The sequence below is a fragment of the Nomascus leucogenys genome, chromosome 15, assembly GCF_006542625.1.
Source record: "Nomascus leucogenys isolate Asia chromosome 15, Asia_NLE_v1, whole genome shotgun sequence".
NCBI classification, from domain to species: Eukaryota; Metazoa; Chordata; class Mammalia; order Primates; family Hylobatidae; genus Nomascus; species Nomascus leucogenys.
The window spans coordinates 22,976,962-22,988,949 of NC_044395.1; the positions used below are offsets into that span (position 1 = coordinate 22,976,962).

The following is an 11,988-nucleotide window of genomic DNA, read 5'->3' on the forward strand; positions in this document are numbered from 1 at the left end:
TTTCCTATAAATAGAATCATATAATATCTGACCCTTTGTGACTAGCTTCTTTTGCTTAGCAGAATCAAGAGTCATCCATGTCATTGCATGTATCAGTACTTCATTCTTTTTGTTGCCAAATAATATTTCATTGCAGAGGCATACCACATTTTATTTATTCATTCATCAGTTGATGGACATTTGAGTTTCCACATTTTGGCTATTATGAATATTGCTGCTAAGAACATGTATGCACAGGTTTTTATTTTATTTATTTATTTATTTTTTGAGATAGAGTCCCGCTCTGTCACCCAGGCTGAAGTGCAGTGGCGCGATCTCAGCTCACTGCAACCTCTGCCTCCCAGGTTCAAGCAATTCTCCTGCCTCAGCCTCCTGAGTAGCTGGGATTACAGGTGCGCACCACCATGCCCAGCTAATTTTTGTATTTTTAGTAGAGACTGGGTTTCACCATGTTGGTCAGGGTGGTCTCGAACTCCTGACCTCAGATGATCTGCCCGCCTTGCCCTTCCAAAGTGTTGGGATTACAGGCATGAGCCACTGCACCCAGCCCCGGTTTTTATTTTTAAATACCGGTTTCCAGTTCTTTTGGGTATATGCCTAGGGGTATAATTGCTGGGTCACATAATAATTCTATGTTTAACTTTTTGAGGAATGGCAACTATTTTCCACAGTGGCTGCACCATTTTACATTCCCAGTAGCAGTGTATGAATATTCCAATTTTCCATATTTTCACCAACACTTGTTATTATCTTTTTTATTTTAGCCATCCTTGTGGGTGTCTGACTGAATTCGTAATGGTATACAGTACTTAGCAAGATACAGAAAGAAGGAAAATAAAAATAGGAAGAGAGAACAGCATGGAGTGCCTGGATATTTAGGTTTAGTTGGAGCACTGGATGTATCAGAAAGTGTGTGAGAAATGAGGCAAGAGGGTTGGAAAGTGGCTCTGCTAAGGAGTTTGGAATGCATTTTGAAGACCATAGAAGCCAATAAAGGAATTTAGCCAAGAGAGTGGCATGATCAACTTTGCATTTTAAACTCACTCTAGGAGAAACATAGCAATTGATAAGTAGGAAGCAAAATGCGGAACAGAGACATCAACCAAAAAGGTGTTGCAGCAGACTAGGTGAGAAATAATGGAACACTGGAATATGACAAAGGCAATAAAGATGTGGAAAAGGAGGGCGTATCAAGAGATAATACAGAAACAGAATTTATAGGGCTTGTATCTATTTGGATAAGGAGGATGAGAATGAGGACACCAAAATAATTCTCTGGTTTCTGGTTTTGACAATTGTGTGAACTTATTATACAATATATAGTTTTAAAAATAAGAATGCTTAAAAAGAGCTATGAAATTCACCAAGATACAGAATATACCAGGGGAAAATTTTTTTGAAATGAAAGATTATGAATGCAAACATACTTACCAATCAAAATTTAAATTCATTCTATTCCTTTGAATATCCTCAGCAAGACAAGGATGCCCATTGTCACTCCTGATATTTTACATAGTAGTAAAGGTTCTGACCAATGCCATAACTGAAGAAAAACAAAGAAGAGGTGTAAGAATTGGAAGGGTAGAGATGAAACTGTTATTATTTATAAATGATATAATAATCTGCTAAAACAACCCCAAAAGAATCAACAGTCAGGCCAGGCATGGTGGCTCATGCCTGCAATCCCAGGACTTTGGGATGCTGAGGTGGGAGGATCACTTTAGCCCAGCAGTTTGAGATCAGCTGGACAACATGATGAAACTCCTTCTCTACTTAAAAAAAAAAAAAAAAAAAATTAGTCAGGCGTGGTGGTGCACACCTGTAGTTCCAGGTACTTGGGAGGCTGAGGTGGGAGAATCACCTGAGCCTGGGAGTTGGAGATTCAAGGCTGCAGTGAGCCAAGATCACATCACCACACTCCAGCCTGGGGAAACGGGAGTGAGACCCTGTCCTCCCCCACCCCCCAAAAAATCAGAATCAACAAACTATTAGAACTAACAAGAGAGTTCAGCAAACTTGCAGCACACAATGTCAGATTATGGAATACTGTGCTGGTTATCTACTTCTGCATATCAAACTACCTGAAAATTTAGTGGCTTAAAACAACAATCATTTTACTAAACCTTACCAGGTGGTATTCAGCTGGTAGATGGTCTCATCTATAGGTTTTAAGGTGACTTAACTCTCATTCCTGATGCCTTGGCACGGATGGTTGGAAAGATGGGCTCAGCTAGGCCTCTCTCCCTGTCTACATAGTGTCAGGATCTCTCTACAAGATTTCCCCAGCAGATAGTCAGATTTCTTATATGGTGGTTCAGGTCTCTAAGAAGGAGTGTTCCAAAAGACAGAAAGTGGGAGCTGCAAGTTTAAGTCTTGGGCTGGAAATTTACACAGCGTTTCTTTTGCATTAACTTTTTGACCAAAGCAGTTGCAAAGCCTTTCTACATTCCAAGGGAAGGGCACAGACCCCCTACCTCTTGGTGGAGGGAGAGTAAAAGAGTTTCCAGCCAACCTTAATCCTCCACAGAGCTTACAGAGAGGAAGAACGTATATGAAATCTCTAAAATTCACAAGGAATAACAGCATTAATAGCAATAATATACAAGGAATTCCTAAGAATCAGCAAGAAAAGGACAGCTACTCCAATTTGCTTTAAAAAGGACAAAGACTATGCATAGGACATTTATACAAGTGGAAATCAAGAAGCCAACATGCATACAAAGGAATGCTGAAAATAACTAGTAGTCAATGGAATGCAAACCAAAGTAACAATAAGCTATCTCTTTACAACAGTGTTTCTCAATATTAGCATTACCAATATTTTGGGCCAGACAAGTCTTTGTTGTGGGGGCTTGTCTGTGCCTTGTAGGACGTTTGGCAGCATCCCTGGCCTGTACCCACTAGCTGCCAATAGACATACACCTTGCGAAAATAAAAAATGTCTCTAGAAGTTGCCGGTTATCTCCTGGGGGATAAAATTATTCCAGGATGAGAACCATTGCTTTATACCCATCAGCATGGCAAAAAACAGAGAGCTGGTTAATGTTTTGTTTTGTTTTGTTTTTTTCTTGAGATGGAGTCTTGCTCTGTCCCCCAGGCTGGAGTGCAATGGCGCCATCTTGGCTCACTGCAACCATGGCTTCCCGTGTTCAAGCGATTCTCCTGCCTCAGCCTTCCAAGTAGCTGGTACTTCAGGCGCGTGCCACCACGCCCAGCTAATTTTTGTATTTTTAGTACAGATGGGGTTTCACCATGTTAGCCAGGCTGGTCTCTAACTCCTGACCTCAGGTGATCCACCCGCCTTGGCTTCCCGAAGTATTGGGATTACAGGCGTGAGGCACCACATTAATGTTAAGTGTTAGCAGAGATATGGCAACATAGGAAGCCTCAGGCCTTATTGATGGGTGTGTGAGTGGCACAGCCATTCTTGAGAGCAATAGTCAAATTAAATAAAGACATACCTCGGGACTCACTAATTCAGCATATTGGTAATCTACACAGGTCCATAAGGGAACATATATGAGGATATTCTCTGCAGCTTTGTCTGATAATGGGGAGTTAGAGGCAAATTAGAATGTTGTGGCAGAATATCCTGTCCAATAATAGCAGACATATTTTTCTCAGTGCACATGAAACCTTCTACAGGACAGACCACAAGTTAGGCCACAAAACAAGTTTTAACACATTTTAAAAGACTGAAATCATATAAAATATCTTTTCTGACCACAATGAAATAAAATTAGAAATCAATAACAGAAGGAAAAATGGAAAATTCACAAATTAAACAATACATTCTTAAACAACTACTGGATTAAAGAAGAAATCACTGCCAGGTGTGGTGGCTCACACCTGTAATCCCAACACTTTGGGAGGCCAAGGTGGGTGGATCATGAGGTCAGGAGATCGAGACCACCCTGGCTAACATGGTGAAAGCCCATCTCTACTAAAAATACAAACAAATTAGCCGGGCATGGTGGCGGGTGCCTGTAGTCCCAGCTACTCGTGAGGCTGAGGCAGGAGAATGGCGTGAACCCAGGAGGCGGAGCCTGCAGTGAGCCGAGATCGTGCCACTGCACTCCAGCCTGGGCGACAGTGCAAGATCCGTCTCAAAAAAAAAAGAAGAAGAAGAAGAAGAAGAAATCACAAGGGAAATTAGAAAATACCTTGAGACAAATGAAAAAGAGAACACAGCTGTGCCGTGGCTCACACCTGTAATCCCAACACTTTGGGAGGCCAAGACAGGTGGATCACTTGAGCTCAGGAGTCCTAGACCAGCCTAGGCAAAATGGTGAAACCTCGTCTCTACAAAAAATACAAAAAAATAGCCATGCATGGTGGTGCATACCTGAAGTCCCAGCTATTTAGAGAGCTAAGGTGAAAGGACCCCTTGCATCCAGGAGGCCAAGACAGCAGTGAGCCATGTTTGCACCTGTCTCCAAAAAAAAAAAAAAAAGGAGAGAGAGAGAGAGAGACAGAGACCCTGTCTCAAAAAAAAGAAAAGAAAGAGAGGCTGGGTGCGATGACTTACGCCTGTAACCCCAGCACTTTGAGAGGCCGAGTCGGGTGGATTACTTGAGGTCAGGAGTCCAGGACCAGACTGGTCAACATGGTGAAACCCTATCTCTACTAAAAATACAAAAATTAGCTGGGCACGGTGGCGGGCGCCTGTAATCCCAACTACTCGGGAGACTGAGATGGGAGAATGACCTGGATCCTGGAGACAGAGGTTGTAGTGAGCCAAGATGACACCACTGCACTCCGGCCTGGGCAACAGAGTGAGACTCTGTCTCAAAAATAAATAAATAAATAATAAAGAAAGGAAAAAGAGGACACAACATACCAAAACTTACAGGGTGCAGTAAAAGCAATACTAAACAGAAATTTATATCTGTAAACACATACAATAAGTCCTTACTTAACACTGTTGATAGGTTCTTGGAAACTGTGACTTTAATAACAATTTTACCATAGGCTGATGTGAACAAAACTATATTTCTGGTCATGAAAACATCGCTAAACAAAAACATACTTCTGGTCACGAAAACATCATCAAACTTCTCAATAGAAACCAAAAACACGTCTAATTTTTTTTTTAATTTTTGTGGGTACATAGTAAGTATATATATATTTATTGGGTACGTGAGTTGTTTTGATACAGGCATACAATGCATAATAATCACATAATGGATAATTGGGTATCCATCTCCTCAAACATTTATCCTTTGTATTACAAACAATCCAATTATTCTCTTTTTGTCATTTTAAAATGTACAGTTGGGCCAGGGTGGTGGCTCATGCCTGTAATCCCAGCAGTTTGGGAGGCCGAGGCTGGCAGATCACTTGAGGTCAGGAGTTTGTGACCAGCCTGGCCAACATGGCGAAACCACACCTCTACTAAAAAGACAAGAATTAGCCAGGCGTGGTGGTGTGCGGCTGTAGTCCCAGCTACTCGGGAGACTGAGGCAGAAGAATCACTTGAACCTGGGAGGCAGAGGCTGCGGTGAGCCAAGATTGTGCCACTGCACTCCAGCTTGGATGACAGAGTGAGACCCTGTCACACACACACACACACACACACACACACACACACAAAAGTACAGTTAAATTATTATTGACTATAGTCACCCTGTTGTGCTATCATATCGTTTTATTCATTCTTTGTTTTTTTTTTTTTTTTTTTGAGCCCCTTAACCATCCCTACCTTCCCCCAACCCACACTACCCTTCTCAGCCTCTGGTAACCATCCTTCTACTCTATTGCTATGAGTACAATTGTTTCAATTTTCAGATTCCACAAATAAGTAGGAACATGTGATGTTTCTCTTTCTGTGCCTGGTTTATTTCACTTAACATAATGACTTTCAGAGTTCCATCCATGTTGTTGCAAATGACAGTATCTCAATCTTTCTATGGCTGACTAGTACTCCATTGTGTGTAAGTACCATATTGTCTTTATCCATTCATCTGTTGACAGACATTTAGGTTGCTTCCAAATCTTGGCTATTGTGAACAGAGCTAACACAAACATGGGAGTGCAGATATCTCTTTGATATACTGATTTCCTTTCTTTGGGATATACACCCAGCAGTGGGATTGGCTGGGTGTATATTTTTATATATATACACCTATAAATATTTTTATATTTATAGTTTTTTAGTTTTTTATATTTATTAGTTTTTTAGTTTTTTGAGGAACTATTTTTTAGTTTTTTGAGGAACCTCCAAACTCTATTTTTAGTTTTTTGAGGAACCTCCAAACTGTTATCTATAGTGGTTGTACTAATTTATATTCCCACCAACAGTGTACAAGGGTTCCCTTTTACCCACATCTTGCCAGCGTTTGTTACTGCCTGTGTTTTGGACAAAAGCCATTTTAACTGGGGTGAGATATCTCATTGCAGTTTTGATCTGCACTTCTCTGATGATCGATGATGTTGAGCACCTTTTCATATGCTTGTTTTCCATTTGTGTCTTTTGAGAAATGACTATTCAGTTTTTGCCCATTTTAAATCAGATTATTAGATTTTTCTTATAGAGTTGTTTGAGCTCCTTATATATTCTGGTTATTAATCTCTTGTCAGATGAGTGGTTTCTAAATATTTTCTCCCATTCTGGGGATTGTCTCTTCACTTTGATTGTTTCCTTTGCTGTGCAAAGCCTTTTTTTTTTTTTTTAACCTTGAGATGGAGTTTCACTCTTGTTGCCCAGGCTGCTGGAGTGCAATGGCACGATCTTGGTCACTGCAATCTCCACCTCCCGGGTTCAAGTGATTCTCCTGCCTCAGCCTCCTGAGTAGCTGGGATTACAGGCATGTGCCACCACACCCAGCTCATTTTGTATTTTTTCAGTAGAGACGGGGTTACTCCATGTTGGTCAGGCTGGTCTCAAACTCCTGACCTCAGGTGATCCACCCACCTTGGCCTCTCAAAGTGCTGGGATTACAGATGTGAGCCACCACGCCCAGCCTGTGCAGAAGATTTTTAACTTGTGATCCCATTTGTCCATTTTTGCTTTGGTTGCCTGTGTTTGTAGGGTACAACTCAAGAAACTTTTACCCAGGCCAACGTCTAAGAGTTTCCCCAATGGTTTCTTGTAGTAGTTTCATAGTTTGAGGTCTTAGCTTTAAGATTAAAATCGATTTTCATTTAATTTTTGTATATGGCAAGAGATAGGAATCTAGTTTCATTCTTATGCATATGGATATCCTGATTTCCTAGCACCATTTATTAAAGAGATTGTCTTTCCCCCAGTTTATGTTCTTGGCACCTTTGTCAAAAATGAGTTCACTGTAGGTGTGTGGATTTGTTTCTGGGTTCCTTACTCTGTTCCATTGGTCTATGTGTCTGTTTCTATGCCAGTATCATGTTGTTTTGGTTACTATAGCTCTTTAGTATAATTTGAAGTCAGGTAATGTGATTCCTCCATACTTCTAATATTAAACATCAAGATAAATGTGAAGTATACATACATTTAAGAAAGATTACTGGCTAGGCACGGTGGCTCACACCTGTAATCCCAGCACTTTGGGAGGCCAAGGCAGGCGGATCACGAGGTCAGGAGTTTGAGACCAGTCTGGCCAACATGGTGAAACCCCATCTCTACTAAAAATACAAAAATTAGCCAGGCGTGGTGGCAGGCGCCTGTAATCCCAGCTACTCGGGAGGCTGAGGCAGGAGAATCCCTCAAAACCAGAAGGTGGAGTTTGCAGTGAGCTGAGATTGCGTCACTGCACTCCAGACTGGGCAAGAAAAGCGAAACTCCATCTCAAAAAAAAAAAAAAAAAAGAAAAGAAATTATTAAAAACAAGGTAATTATTTACCCAATTTTTGGTAAATCAGTGAGTGACAGCATTTGTAGCAGTGGTGAGTTAAATCAAGGAATAAATGTTTGCAAAATGAAAATGATAAGGAGCGTCTCCTACCACCATGCAGTTCAAAGGCAAACAGTCACAAATCTGGAGGCTTCGCTGAATGCTTTCTATTATAGCATTGCTTATGTTGTGCATCAGTATGATTATTATAGACTTTATGAATTTTTATTTTATAAACTTTGTATTCATTCATTCATTCATTCATTTATTCATTCATTTTTCCAACTGGCTTATTCCAGTTCAGGGTCATAGGTTGCTGGAGCCTATCCTGGAAGCTTAGGGCACAAAAAGGGAACTGACCCTGGATGGGATGCCATCCCATCACGGGGTGTACTCACATGCACACCCCCACTCATTCAGACTGTGGGACCATTTAGAAATGCCAGTTCACCTAATGTGCACATCTTTGGGATGTAGGAGGAACCTGGAGTACCCAAAGAAAACTCACTTGGGGAGACTTGGGGAGAACATGCAAACTCCACACAGACACTGTCCCAGCAGGGAAGTAATTTGTTTTTCTCATCAACCTAATAATGATACAATGCTAAATAAAACAACATTATTTGAAGACCTACTGTACATTGAAAAAAAAAGAAAAATTGCAATTCAAAAAACTGATTTTACATCATAGGGAACTAGAAAAAGAAAAGCAAATCCAAACCAAAGCTAGAAGAAGAAAGAAAATAATAAAGGTTAGAGCATAGATAAATAAAAGAGAGAACAGAAAAATGAAGTCAATGAAACCAAAAGTTATTCCTTTGAAAAGATCAACAAAATTGACCAGCCTTACCTAGATTGACTAAGAAAAAAAGAGAGAAAAATCAAATTACTAAAATCAGAAAAAAGTGGGGACATTATTGCAGATGCAAACAGAAATAAAAAAGATTATATGAGAATACTGTGAACAATTATCTGCTAGCAAATTGGAAACATAGGTCAAACAGATAAATTCCTAGAAACACATGTTTTACCAAAACTGACTCATGAAGAAATAGAAACTCTGAGTAGGTCTATAATTTGGAGTAAGGCGATTGAATTAGTAATCAAAATACCCCAAAATGAAAAGCCCTGGACCAGATGGCTTCACTGATGAGTTCTACCAAATATTTATATAAGAATTAACATCAGTCCTCCTCAAACTTTAAAAAAAAAAAAAAAAAACAAAGAGGAGGAATACTTCCTAACTTATTCTGGGAGACCAGCATTACCCTGATACTGAAGCTAGACAAAGACATTACAAGAAAAGAAAACTACAGACCAATATACCACACAAATCTTCAACAAAATACTAGCAAACCAAATTCAGCAGGATATTAAAAGGATTATAAATATATTCCTGAAATGCAAGTTTGAGTCAACGTATTAAAATCAATCAATACAATACACCACATTGACAAAATAGAGGGAAAAAGTCCCACAGGATCATCTCAGTTAATGCAGAAAAAGCATTTGACAGAATTCAAAACCGTTATGCGATAAAAATACTCAACAAACTAGGAGTAGAAGGAAACTACCTCAACATAATAAAGACCATATATGAAAAACCCACAGCAAACACCAAACTCAATGATAAAAATTTAAAGTTTCGGCCAGGTGTGGGGGCTCACACCTGTAATCTCAGCACTTTGGGAGGCCGAGGCTGGAGGATCACTTGAGCCCAGGAGTTTGAGACCAGCCTGGGCAGTATGGCAAAACCTCATCTCTACAAAAACTACAAAAATTAGCAGGGCCTGGTGGCCTGCACCTGTAGTCCTACCTACTCAGGAGGCTGAGATGAGAGTATAGCTTGAGTCTGGGAAGCAGAGTTTGCAGTGAGCCAAGATCGTGCCACTACACTCCAGCACTTGACCCTGTCTCAATAAATAAAAAACAAAACAAAAAACAAAAATCCCCCCAAAACTAAAAGTTTCAGTCTATTGCCGGTCCTTGGAAAAAAAATAAAAGGTTTTCCTTTAAGATCAGGATCAAGACAAGGATACCTACTTTTGCCACTTCTACTCAGTATATTATTAGATGTTCTGCTCAGAGCAATTAGGTAAGAAAAAGAAATAAAAGTATCCACACTGGAAAGGAAGAAGTAAAATTATCTGTTTGCAGATGACATGATCTTACATGCAGAAAACCCTAAAGATTACACACACACACACACACACACACACATACACCATTAGAACTAATATACAAATTCAGCAAAGTGGCAGGACACAAAACCAACAAACAAAAATAAATTCCATTTCTATACATTAACAATTAGTAACCTAAAATAAAGATTAAGACAACAATATTATTTACAATAACATCAAAAAGACTAAAATACTTAGGAATAAACTTAGAAGGTAAGACTTATACACTGAAAACTATAACGTATTGCTGAAAGAAATTAAGAAGACATAAATAAATGGAAAGACATCTGTGTTCATGAATTGGAAGACTTAATATCGTTAAGATATCAATATTAGCCATACTGATTACAGATTCAATGCAATCCCTATCAAAATTCCAATGACTTTGCAGAAAAAAAAAATCTATCTTAAAATTCATGTGGAATCTCAAGGGACCCTGAAGAGCCGAAACAATCTTGAAAATGAACAAAGTGGGAAGACTTAGACTTTCTGATTTCAAAACTTATTACAAAACTACAGTAATCAAAATGATGTGATATTGGCAAAAAGGCAGAATGTAGATCAATGTAATAGAATACAGAGTCCAGAAATAAACCTTAGTGTATATGGGCATATGATTTCCAACAAGGGTGACATGACCATTTAATGGGGAAAGGGCAGTCTTTTCAACAAATGGTGCTGGGAAAGCTGAATATTCACTTGCAAAAGAATGAAGTTGGACCCATACCTTATATATACCTTAAACTATAGAGAAAAATTAATTCCAAAAGTATCAAAGACCTATTTTATTTATTTTTAATTAATTAATATTATTATTATTTTTTGAGACAGAGTTTTGCTCTTGTTGCCAAGGCTGGAGTGCATGGCGTGATCTCAGCTCACTGCAACCTCCACCTCCGAGGTTCAAGCAATTCTCCTGCCTCAGCCTCCCAAGTAGCTGGGATTAAAGGCATGCACCACCATGCCCAGCTAATTTTGAATTTTTAGTAGAGATGGTTTTCACCACGTTGGCCAGGCTGGTCTTGAAATCCTGACCTCAGGTGATCCACCTGCCTCGACCTCCCAAAGTGCTGGGATTACAGGCATGAGTCACCGCGCCCAGCCAAAGACCTATTTTGCAAGAACTAAAACTATAAAACTCTTAGAAGAAAATAGGGGGAAAGCTTTCTAACACTGTATTTGGCAATGGTTTCTTGGATATAACACCAGAAGCACAGGCACCACCAACAAAAAATAGATAAATTGGACTTATCAACATTAAAAACTCTTATGCATCAAGGGACAGTATCTAGAGAGTGAAACAACATCTTCCTCTCTGGGCTTCGACCTAGTTTGCGGTAACCTGGCCAAATGCACCAAGAAAGCTGGAATAAGACTGGATGCGGTGGCTCATGTCTGTAATCCCAGCACTTTGGGAGGCCGAGGTGGCTGGATCACTTGAGGTCAGGAGCTCGAGACCAGCCTGGCCAATATAGCAAAACCCCATCTCTAATCAAAACACAAAAATTAGCCGGGCATGGTGGCACAGGCCTGTAGTCCCAGCTACTGGGGAGGAGAGGCAGGAGAATAGCTTGAACCTAGGAGGCAGAGGCTGCAGGGAGCCGAGATTGTGCCACTGCACTCCAGCCTGGGTGACAGAGTAAGACTCAGTCTCAGAAAAAAAAAAAAAAAAAAAAAAAGAAAGTCGGAATAGTTGGTAAATATAGGACTCACTATGGGGCCTCCCTCTGGAAAATGGTGAAGGAAATTGAAATCAGCCAGCACACCAAGTACACTTGCTCTTTCTGTGGCAAAACCAAGATGAAGAGACGAGCTGTGAAAATCAGGCACTGTGATTCCTGCATGAAAACAGTGGCTGGCAGTGCCTAGACCTACAATACCACTTCGGCTGTCATGGTAAAGTCTGCCATCAGAAGACTGAAGGAATTGAAAGACCAGTAGATGCTCCTCTACTCTTTGAGACATCACTGGCCTATAATAAATGGGTTAATTTATGT

General features: G+C 40.0%; 1 pseudogene; it reads left to right on the forward strand.

Annotated features, from left to right (window-relative positions):
- The first annotated feature begins 11,659 nt into the window (after window positions 1–11,659).
- On the forward strand, window positions 11,660–11,988 carry LOC115838549 (annotated as a pseudogene).